The sequence below is a fragment of the Lissotriton vulgaris genome, chromosome 5 (assembly GCF_964263255.1).
Source record: "Lissotriton vulgaris chromosome 5, aLisVul1.2, whole genome shotgun sequence".
Taxonomy (NCBI): domain Eukaryota; kingdom Metazoa; phylum Chordata; class Amphibia; order Caudata; family Salamandridae; genus Lissotriton; species Lissotriton vulgaris.
This window is the reverse complement of record NC_141693.1, coordinates 522,678,534-522,690,655: the sequence shown is the minus strand read 5'-3', so window position 1 is coordinate 522,690,655 and position 12,122 is coordinate 522,678,534. Positions and strand designations below refer to the sequence as shown.

At 46.0% G+C, this 12,122-nt stretch overlaps 1 protein-coding gene and 1 pseudogene across 4 annotated transcripts in view; one reads left to right on the top strand and one right to left on the bottom strand.

Annotated features, from left to right (window-relative positions):
• The window catches only part of SGMS1 (sphingomyelin synthase 1), a 1,111,197-nt gene that overhangs the window by 290,652 nt on the left and 808,423 nt on the right, over nt 1-12,122 (bottom strand). The gene's annotated exons all lie outside the window — the stretch shown is intronic.
• Nucleotides 7,456-12,122, top strand: part of LOC147711176 (endogenous retrovirus group V member 1 Env polyprotein-like) — a 28,438-nt pseudogene continuing 23,771 nt past the window's right edge.

Genomic DNA, 12,122 nt, shown 5'->3' with positions numbered 1-12,122 from the left:
CTCCTTACAAGGACGAAGTTTCCAATTCACAAGAGCTCCTCAAGGTTTCACAGAGAGTCCAAGCGTATATAGCCAAGCATTAAAAAGACAACTAGATACTGTTCAAATGCCCACGGATACAGCCATACTACAATATGTTGATGATATCCTCATTACGGCCAGATCTGACGCAGCATGTGCTGAAGCATCACTACTAGTACTAGCATTCCTAGCTGCAAATGGCAATAAAGTTTCCCCTGGTAAGCTCCAATTTTGTTTACAGCAAGTGGCATACTTAGGGCACTTGCTGTCAAAGGAGGGTAGGCAGCTTACACAGGAAAGCATCCAGCTCATTCTACAAATACCACAACCAACAACACAGAAACAAGTTTGAGCCTTTGTTGGTCTCACCTCATATTATAGACAGTGGATCCCACAATTTGCACTCATTTCCAAACCGTTAGTGCAGCTGACAACACTCGAAGCTGGCGCTACTCCACAATTACCCTGGACAGATGAACACACGCAAGCCTTTCAGTCTCTTAAAAAAGCTATGTGTCAAGCCCCAGTGCTGGCAACACCTAATTACACCAAAGATTTTACATTATTTGTAACAGAAAACTCAGGTACAGCACTATCAGTTCTGACCCAACTTCAAGCAGACAAACATAAACCATGTGGTTATTTTTCAAGCACATTAGATCCAGTAGCACAAGCATTGCCTGCAAGTCTAAAATCAGTAGCAGCTACTGCACAAGCTATTAGACAAAGTGATTCTATTGTATTGGGACATCATCTGATAGTTCAGGTCCCACACGCTGTAGAACTTCTGTTAAACAGAACACAAACACAGCATCTGACAATAGCCAGACTCACCGGATATGAGATGACACTTTTTCAGCCACACATTGAGATTAGACGCTGCAACATTTTAAACCCAGCAACACTGTTGCCACTGAACTCTCCTACTGAAGAAATTCACGATTGTATTGACATAATTGATTTAGTGACCAAACCAAGACCAGATTTACAAGATACTCCCCTTGCTAAGGCAGAAATGACACTCTTTGTTGATGGTTCATGTATGAGACTCCCCACAGGAGAATTAGCAGCAGCCTATGCCGTCACAAATGGTACAGACATTTTAGAAGCACACAAGATAGAGATGCTGTCGGCACAGGCAGCAGAACTCCTAGCCCTAACACGAGCATGTCACTTAGCAAAAGGAAATTCAGGTAACATCTACACTGATTCACAATATGCCTTTGGAGTTGTACACAACTTCGGTACATTGTGGAAAGAGAGAGGATTTCTCACATCACATGGGTCCAGAATACAGCATGCTACACTCATCACTGCCCTCTTAGAGGCCAGTCAGTTACCAGAGAAAATCGCAGTGCTAAAATGTAAAGCGCACACAAAAGGAACAGATGAAATATCAAAAGGAAATGATTCTGCAGACAGTGCAGCCAAGTTAGCAGCAAACACAGAATTAAGTATACCACACCACACCGCCAATATACAACACGAGACCCCTCTTCTGACATCCAGGATGTCCAAAGTCACGCCACACCACAGGAACTGCTAGAATGGAAGGAAAAAGGAGGGGTCCTTACAGATCAAGGCTGGATGACACCTGAAAGAGCAGTATGGTTTCTACCGGACGCCATGGTACAGGTTATGGTAAACACCATACATGGACCAGCGCATCTGGGAGAAAAAGCAATGTTCGACAGCATACAGAATATATGGTACAACAAACATTTGAGAACTGCAGCCAAACAAAAAGTTAAAACGTGCATGATTTGTAATCAGTTCAACCCAGGAAAAGGCACAAAGGTGGAACAGGGAGGATTCCAACCCCCTGACCATCCATTTGAAGTTCTCTAGATGGACTATATCCAGATGGAGAGATGAAGAGGTCACAAGTATGTGCTAGTTGTAGTGTGTGCTCTGACCAGATGGACAGAAGCCTATGTCCAGGCTGTCATGCTACAATACCTTCTATCCATAAACCACCCCCCTATAAAAAGCACAACCCTAAGAAAACCTATACCATCGCTCTCACGAACGTCCGCTCGCTCGGCAAACACAGCCAAGACATCCATGAGCTGATACATGATCACAAAATAGACCTACTGTTCATGACAGAAACCTGGATGGATCAGGCGTCCTACCCAGATCTAGCTATTGCCGTTCCTACTGGGTTTGCCACACACAGGCTGGATAGGCAAATAAAGAAAAAAGGCGGCGGCATTGCCAATATTGCCCGCGATACCTTCTCGGTAAGGACCAAAACTATCACTCGTACCTCCTGTGAAGCCCTAGAATTTGCGATCAAACTGTCCCCATCCCACACATTCAAGGGGATTCTTCTTTACCGACCTCCTGGGCCCAGGAACGATTTCATCGTTGATCTTAGGTCCACTTTGGAAGCATCTGCTCTTGACAATTCCCTCACTATCTTAGGTGATTTTAATTTTCATTTTGACATATCAGACAACCCTGATACCGCCACTCTCCTAGCAGACATGTCCACTTTTGGTCTCCTCCCCCTGGTTCACTCCCCCACGCATGAAGGAGGTCACACGTTGGATGGCATCTTCACCAATGCCCCGGGTTTTCAAGTCACCCAAATACTTCCCCTTACTTGGTCTGATCACCATCTCATCCTGGCATCCCTGTCAGCGCAGGACTCCCTGGCTGGCAAATTTAGCCCCAATCCCCGCCAATCTTATTTGGCTTGGGGTGACAGACGAAACAAAGCTGGAAACTCTGCTTGAGGACACTTCTCCTACACTATCTACCGATCCCAACATTGCTACCTCCCAATTCTACAACTGGGTGAGCTCTGCGGCCACAGACTTGGTTCAAGTCAAACAACGGTCCCGCAACAGATCGACCCCGTCGGCCCCATGGTATTCAGAGGTACTACGCACACAAAAGCAACAGTGCAGGAACAGAGAGAGACATTGGTGGAAAGATTATAAAGACAAAGCCAAATTAAAGTACAAAGAATCAGTGGCTAAATATAAAACCTTAATCTCTGAGGCAAAGAAAAAGTATTATTGTGATAGAATAGAAACAGCTAAAAACTCGAATAAATCACTATTCGAGACCACTAAACAGCTAGCTGGTCTCTCCGTAGATCTGACACCTCCCCCCTCCCAAGCTCTCTGTGACGCTCTGTCCAACTTTTTCTTCAGCAAAGTTGATGACATCTATCGGGTTTTCGCCAACAACGCCACTACCTCCTCGAGGCCTTCATCCCACCACCAGGGTCCCACCTTTTTGCAGTTCAAAGAGGTCACTTGCTTGCAGGTACAGAACATCGTGTCGTCCATTAAATCGGGCTCGGCCCTAGACCCATGTCCCTTGAAGGTCCTATGTCCGATTATGGAAGCAGTTCTCCCGGCCATGACTGCAATTTGTAACTCCATGTTCTGCACAGGCATCTACCCAGGGACGTTAAAAAAGACCCTCATAAAACCTCTCCTCAAAAAACTCAACCTCGACAAGGAAGAACTTAAAAGTTATCGCCCTATTGCCAGTCTCCCACTGCTGGCGAAAATAGTAGAAAAAATCATGAACTCCCAACTTTCATCCTTTATCGAGGAACACAAACTCCTGGATGAATGACAGTTTGGCTTCCGCCAATTCCACGGAACTGAGACCGCCCTGGTCAAAGCGGCGGATGACATTAGATCCATCCGGGATGCGGGAGGAACAGCTGTTCTAATCCTGTTGGACTTATCGGCGGCCTTCGACACGGTCGACCATGCCACTCTGGTCGACCGTGTCGAGAGCATAGGCATCCGAGGCAATGCGAAGAATCTTCTTGCCTCTTTCCTGGCAAACAGGTCCCAGGTCGTCACTGTCGGACCTTTTGAATCTTCCCCCCTGTCACTGCCATGCGGAGTTCCTCAAGGCTCATCCCTCAGTCCGACACTATTTAACATTTATGTGTCGGACCTTGCCAAAGTCATCAGGGCACACGGGATGAGCCTCACTTCCTACGCAGATGACACTCAATTGGTCTTTGCCGTCAAGAATGACGGGCTCAGAATAGCCAACAATTTCAATCAAGGCATGTTGGCAATTGGAAGTTGGATGGCTCATAACTGCCTGAAATTAAACTCCGATAAATCGGAAGTTGTAATTTTTGGCAACCTATCCCCGGAGTGGTCTCCCCTTTGGTGGCCATCATCTATGGGCCAGCCCCCGGACCCGATCAACAAGGTGAGGAACTTGGGAGTCATGTTCGACAATCGCCTGAACTTTCTACCACACGCAAACCAGATTTCCTCCTCAGCCTTCCACAAATTAAGGCTCATTAAGAAAATTCTGCCTTTCCTACCCGAGAGTATTTACAACAAGGGGTGGTGAGGGACAGAGTCTCTGAATTAAGCAGAAAAGTCTCACCCAGTCAAGAGATCAGGGCTAGATCCAACACCGTTTTTTAGTTCACTGCACCATCCCAGTTTCAGAACCTGGCTGTATGCAAAATAGTCTGTTTCTGTCCCAGTGCATGATGGGAACAGGGCAAACCAAACTACAAAAGCCAATTCTTACACTGGGAAGGAAACAAGCTCCCGGGGACCGGTTTTCCTGCATTACAGCCGTCTTCGGCCCGGTTTGCTTGAATCCTGATGGTGCAATGAGCAAGGGACTCATGTCTGAGTATACCCTTCCACGCTTAGGGTGGACAAAAATATTTACAACAAGGGGTGGTGAGGGACAGAGTCTCTGAATTAAGCAGAAAAGTCTCACCCAGTCAAGAGATCAGGGCTAGATCCAACACCGTTTTGTAGCTCACTGCACCATCCCAGTTTCAGAACCTGGCTGTATGCAAATTAGTCTGTTCCTGTCCCAGTGCATGATGGGAACAGGGCAAACCAAACTACAAAAGCCAATTATTACACTGGGAAGGAAACAAGCTCCCGGGGACCGGTTTCTGGCATTACAGCCGTCTTCGGCCCGGTTTGCTTGAATCCTGATGGTGCAATGAGCAAGGGACTCATGTCTGAGTATACCCTTCCACGCTTAGGGTGGACAAAAATATTTACAACAAGGGGTGGTGAGGGACAGAGTCTCTGAATTAAGCAGAAAAGTCTCACCCATTCAAGAGATCAGGGCTAGATCCAACACCGTTTTTTAGCTCACTGCACCATCCCAGTTTCAGAACCTGGCTGTATGCAAATTAGTCTGTTCCTGTCCCAGTGCATGATGGGAACAGGGCAAACCAAACTACAAAAGCTAATTCTTACACTGGGAAGGAAACAAGCTCCCGGGGACCGGTTTCTGGCATTACAGCCGTCTTCAGCCCGGTTTGCTTGAATCCTGATGGTGCAATGAGCAAGGGACTCATGTCTGAGTATACCCTTCCACGCTTAGGGTGGACAAAAATATTTACAACAAGGGGTGGTGAGGGACAGAGTCTCTGAATTAAGCAGAAAAGTAAAAGTATTGGCTTGGTAGTTTGGTCTGCCCTGTTCCCATGATGCACTGGGCCAGGGACAGACTAATTTGCATGTAGCCAGGTTCTGAGCTGGGATGGTGCAGTGAGCTAAAAAACGGTGATGGATCAAGCCCTGATCTTTGGACTAGGTAGGAGTGGTCTGCTTAATTCAGATACTCTGTCCATCACCACCCCCTTTTCTGAATCGTTTTGTCCACCATAAGCGTGGAAGGGTATGCTCAGATGTGAGTCCCTTGCTCACTGCACCATCAGGATTTAAGCAAGCCGGGCCGAAGACGGCTGTAATGCCAGAAACCGGTCCCCGGAAGCTTGTTTCCTTTCCAGTAAAAGAATTGGCTTGGTAGTTTGGTCTGCCCTGTTCCCATGATGCACTGGGCCAGGGACAGACTAATTTGCATGTAGCCAGGTTCTGAGCTGGGATGGTGCAGTGAGCTAAAAAACGGTGATGGATCAAGCCCTGATCTTTGGACTGGGTAGGAGTGGTCTGCTTAATTCAGATACTCTGTCCATCACCACCCCCTTTTCTGAATCGTTTCCTACCCGAGAGTGCCGGCATAACGTTGGTGAGCTCCCTGGTCTTGTCTACCCTAGACTATTGTAATGCCTTGTTTCTAGGTGCCCAGGAGAGAGTATTACAGAAAATGCAGGCTATTCAGAATGCAGCCGCCAGGCTCCTGGGGCGCATTCCCAAATATCAACCGGTGTCACCCACCATAAGACAGCTTCATTGGCTACCGGTGAGAAAGAGAATTAAGTTCAAGTCTCTTTGCCTGGTATACAAGGCTCTACATAATGTTGGACCTGCATTTTTCACCCAAAACCTCATTCCCTACTGTCCCTCAAGAACGTTACGCTCATCCAGCTCACACGAACTGGTGGTACCCCGAACCAAATCTGTCACATGGGGAGACAGAAGATTTCTTGTAGCTGCACCGAAACTGTGGAACACACTGCCACACTCAATCACAACCAGCACCTCCCTTTGGTCTTTCCGCAAGCAACTTAAGACCTGGCTTTTTAATCAATGAACTTCAGCCCCCCTTGTTGGTTAAACACTGCAGTAACTTCAGCGCCGAGATGCCCAAGGGCCTTCGTTCGCGCTTTATAAGTGCTTTTATAAATAAATAAATAAAATAAATATCCTGTCCCAGATTACACTGCAACGACAACTGCTAAACAATTAGTTAGAGAGTTTTTCCCAAGGTATGGGTTGCCCCGTGTCATCTACTCAGATAACGGCCAACCTTTTTTCCTCTGAACTCATGAAGCAAGTGTCTCTTCTGTTAGGGTACACTTGGAAGTTTCACTGTGTAAGACATCCTCAGGCAGCAGGTCTAGTAGAAAGACACAACCAAACTTTGAAGACAAAATTGGCCAAGATATGCACTGACAAAGGCGTGGACTGGATGGTAGCCTTACCGGTTGCCCTCTTCTACATGCGTATGGTAGCCCATTCCAGAACTGGCTTATCTCCGTATGAAGTGGTCTTTGGCAGACCACCAAATATGTGGGGTACGCCAAGGCCTAAAAGAATAACTGATGTTGACAGTACTATGCTAACTGACTACCTGGCTTCCTTGATGTCTGCCCTCCAATCTGGTCGTTCTCAGGTTGCTGCCACCTTCCCTGACAAAACCAACCCGGAATAACACGCCATCCGACCCGGGGACTGGGTCCTCGTGAGGAACTTCGACCGGACTAGTCCCCTCCAGCCCAGGTGGAAGAAGCCAAGACTCGTACTACTAACAACACGGACAGCAGTGAAGGTCGAGGGCAGGAAGGGCTGGCCCCACGCAAGCCACTGGCGGAAACATTTTGGACAAAAAGACACTGTTGCTGATGGCCCTGCCAATCCCACTGACATTGTGACTGAACAATCTTTATTGCCTTTGGAACTAATCCCACAACAGAACTACAAATCAAAGTTAAGGTCTGCCATTCGGACTCTGGCTAATTAAGTCCATTGGGCGTCGGTCCAGTGGTGAAGCGGTTGGAGCATGGGAATCGATTTTAACACCTTGACTATGTGGGAGAAAGAAAAAATTAACTCTAGAAAAAGACATAATGGTCCTATTATATGTTTGACAGTATTATTTTTCCTCATGGCAGTTATGACGTGTCTTGGTTGGATTCTCCACACTGTTTTTCCTCCAACACAACACACCTCTCATACACCCAACAGCACTCAGGAACACACCTATCACGACCTACCCCCTCATGAACAAGCCCATAGACTAGCCTTGCAAAACAATACCTTTATACAGATGTTACACTACACTCATCAGGCCAGCAATAGCACAAATTGCTGGATATGTGGCCGCCTCCCACCTCATCAGAAAAAGGGAGGGATGCCTCTTTTGCCCTTCCCATTCTCTTATAATGGAACTTGTGAAGCCTGGTTCGCCCTAATAACAGCTGACGATACTACCCCCACCTCCTGCCCTGACGGAAATAATTCATGCAAGAATCGGTGGCCTTGGGGGGACTTAAACAAGGTACTTAATGCTGCCTGTTACCCAAATGAGGATGGAAATCCTCAGGCGATAGGTACAGTCCTAGAAAGTGAAGAATACAAGCAAGGGAACATGACCATGTCCTACAAGATGTTAAATACCAAACCTAAAAAGAATGCTGGTCCCCCTTCCATCTCGGTCTCACCAGTAAAAGGACACCTGTGCATCCAGAAAAATGGCTCTGTTCCATTAGGACACAGTGACTGTCATACCACTATAAGTTTTGAAGACAGAGGAAAGTCCTCATTTCTAGCATCTCGCCATACTTATTTCGTCTGTGGCCAAACGGCCTATGTGCAGCTGCCCTTGAACTGGGGGGGGAACTTGCTATATAGCATTCCTGTTACCCCCTGTCTTTGTGGCCCCATCCACTTACCACCGAGACCTCCTAGTGCCCCATGTCAGACATAAAAGAACGATCGATACCTCCTTGGTTGACCAAACGGAAACCTCATGGGAACAGTATACAGATTTTAACGAAGGGTTCTTCTTCTTTGTTGGCCCTGTACAGAACAGCAAGCTTATACGCAGGTTGACAAGGACCTTAGAGGCTGTTGTAAACCAGACGGCGTCTGCCCTGGGGAGCTTAACCCAGGAGCAGTCTGCCATACGATTGGTTACTCTCCAAAATCGCCTTGTCCTTGACATCATCCTGGCTGACAGAGGCGGAGCCTGTAAAATTATAGGCTCTAGCTGCTGTATATTTATTCCTGATAATTCCCCATCTGTATACACGGCCATAACAAAATTACACAAGATAGCCGTAAGTTTACATCAAGAACCTGGCACTTGGACGTGGTCCGACTGGTTCTGGAAGATAATATCGTCCTGGGGATGGCAACTGCTGTCAGCAGCAGGTATAATATTCCTGATAATAACTGGATGCTGCCTTTGCATCCAATGTGGTCCTGCCCTGTGCGGTCTATGCGCTGCAAACTGCATTCCTAAACCACTTGTCCAGCAGAGAGAAAGGGAAAGAATTATGCTACAAGAATGATCTCATGCAAATTGAGATATAATGTAGGTACACTCTGAGGCAAGGAGGGAATGTGGAAATAAAATTGACAATTGTGCCCCATCATTTCCCTGTTTCTGCCTGACAGCCATTTTTCTCATTCAGACAAGCACCCATTTTGTGTGTGACATGCTCTCAGCAAATAGTCTGAAAACTGTCCTTCACATCCCCATTGAATCTTGCACAACCCCCTGCTCCTTGTGGTCGAGCCAATTCCAAGAAGCCTGCCTGTGTGCCTTCCCCCAGTTGTGCCAGAGACTCAGCCACATCCTGTCCATTGTTGGTAACTCAGCCTGTCACACCAACTGCCCTGTGACCACCCCCAACTGAAAGAGGAAGCATGAGGTTAGGCCCTGAAACCACACCAACTAATAGAGGAAGCACAAGGTTGTACACTGTGAACACACACATTTCTGTGGTTCTGCCAATTCTGGGAACCAGCAGCAGATAGTTCCTGTTCTTAACTGTAAGACACCCTGCACCTGGCATCTTAGTTCATTGACCACCCCTTCCTGTGCTTCAGCCAATTCCCAGAACCAGCAGTTGGTTCCTGTTTTAAGAAATAGTTACTGCAAGCCAGAGAGCAGATGGTCTCTGTTTTACCCAAGATAGTTCCTCTTTTTGACTCTTGTGGTTCAGCCAATTCCCAGAACCAGCAAGATAGTTCATTTTACACAAGATGGTTCATGTTTCTGACATGAAGCACGAGCACAAACCCCAAATGAGGAAGCCTCCCCCTTCCAACTGTCAGACTATTTCACATCGCAAGTCCCCTCACGAAGCCTAAGACACGCCCCCATTTCTTCACACTCTGCTCTGATCTTTGTTCCTCTATCTGCCACGACCTGTTTGTTCCTCTATTTTGCCTCATGACCAAGACTGTATAAAATGTTCTGCTGTTAAAAATAAACCCCCACTTCAAGAGAGGGACTTGAGAGATTGCTCCTGTGCCCGCTTGGTGCTGGAAGAGCTCCCTTTAACTCGAGTTATTGGTCTCCTCCTCTTTCATTTGAGCACCACGGACTCCTCGCTTTGCATTGACAAGAAATTATGATTTATTAAGCATAGAAATTCAGAAATGAGGTAATAAGTAAATTTAATTTACCACAAGCCAGTGGAGGGTTTTTAGGCATGCCGAAGTAGAACGGTATCCATCTTTATTGCAGATGTGTTTTGTGGCTGCTGGTTGTATCACCTGCAAACGTGTAAAAAGATAGTTGGCCATACCCACATATACAGCATTTCTGTAGTATAGCCTAATAGTTATTAGGACTTGGACTAAGGTTCTGAGCCAATCAAAATGAATCCAACGAAAAAGTTTCCTTAGGAGCTTTAGGAGGCCAAAGCATTTGCCACAAGTGACAAAGACTTGCTCCTGCATGGATAAAGAATAGTCAATGAGAACTCCTAGGGTTTTCACCACTTTTTTTTGGGCTGTGGTGCATGGCCCAGCAAAGCTGGCCACCAAGATGAATCCCAAATCTGATGGGCACCATCGAATCGCAGAACCTCCATTTTATCGGCATTTAGTTTTAGGCAGTGAGACATCATCGAACTAGCTACCTCGGAGACAAAGCTGGAGAAATTTTTCAAAATCTCTTCATGCTTCTACTCAATTAAGATGACCAATTGGGTGTTGTCTGCTCATGAGCAAATCTCAAATCCCCAATTTCTGACCATCTAGGCAAGGGATGAGACATACATGTTAATAAGTATCGGAGTCAGGGAGGAGCCCTGAGGAACCCCGTATTTAGAACTGTGGGGGATGATCTAAAAGTATTCAACTGAACGGACAGAGTCATTTTGCTTTGAAAAGATCCAAACCATATTAGGGCTGTGGAGTGGAGCCCTATCATGAAGTATTCTTATCACTATGCTGTGTGAGATGGTATTGAATGCTGCAGAGAAGTCAAGAAGGACTAGGGCAACAGCCTTGCCCTGATCAACTTCTAATCTAATGTTGTACAAACCAGCAAGAAGGGTAGATTCTGTACTGTCCATCTGAGATGATTAAACAGGTTGTTGTCCTCCAGAAAATTGGTCAGGGGAGTGTTGACTTTTTAGGACTTTGGACATGTAAGGAAGCAAGGATATAAGGCAGTAGTTAGACAGAGTGGAAACATCTAGTCCTGCTTTTTTGACTAGGGAAAGGAATAGTGCTTGCTTCCAGGTGTCCGGGTACTAAGCATTTGTCAAGGAGCAGTTGAAAATGTTAGTCAAATGACTGAGTGTGGGTGCTAAGCGGGAGAATATGAAGTGGTGACAGAGGTCAAGCGAAGAGGTCAATTTGACCTCCATCAGCTTCTCCACCTGTTACATTGACACGTTTGCGAGACTACCCAGGTAGGCACTTGCGTCCAGGTGCGAACATAGCTGATCCCAGGGGAGCTCCGCTACAGAGGATTGAGTGTCGAATGTAGAGTATTCATCAATTTTGTCTATGAAGTAGGTATCTGTTTTTTCATAATGGGGGGCTAAAGGTGCAATGACCGATGATAAGCTGGTAGATTGGGAGAGTTCTTTCACAATTTTGAATAGTTCACTGGAGGAGCTTTTTCTTTCTTCTAGTCTTCTAATGAAGTAATATTTCTTTGCTCTCTTGAGCGCTCTATGATAATTATTAAGTTGACGTTCAAAAGCTTGATGGGTCAGAAGGGCTTTTAGAGGGTCTCCAGGTTAGCTCCAGAGATTTTAATTTCCTCTTCCACCTTAGTTATTAAAAGTAATAAAAGTAATTTGTTTAAAAACAAAAAGAGGGTTGTGTTTGAGGGTATGGGTATTCAACCAGGATTAGATGTCCATTAGATCAGGGGAATGATTTTCGCATCTGTGGACGGAGAAGATTTTCAAATACAACTCTGTGTAATCACCCTAATAGTGGTATACAATATAGCAGTATGTAAGAGAGGATGCAAGTTTTGCCTTAGTAAAATTTAAACTGAGACACCAATCATACACCCAAGCTGCCAGAGACTTTAAGCCTCTTCTGTGCAACAACAAAATCATTCATCATAGAACAGTGGAAAAACGAAATGACCAACTGGAGACTGGCTTTGAAGGTCACAAACAGGTCTAACAAATTAAAAGGACACAATAAGTGTAAAGCAACACCCAAAATACACATATGCAGCATAGT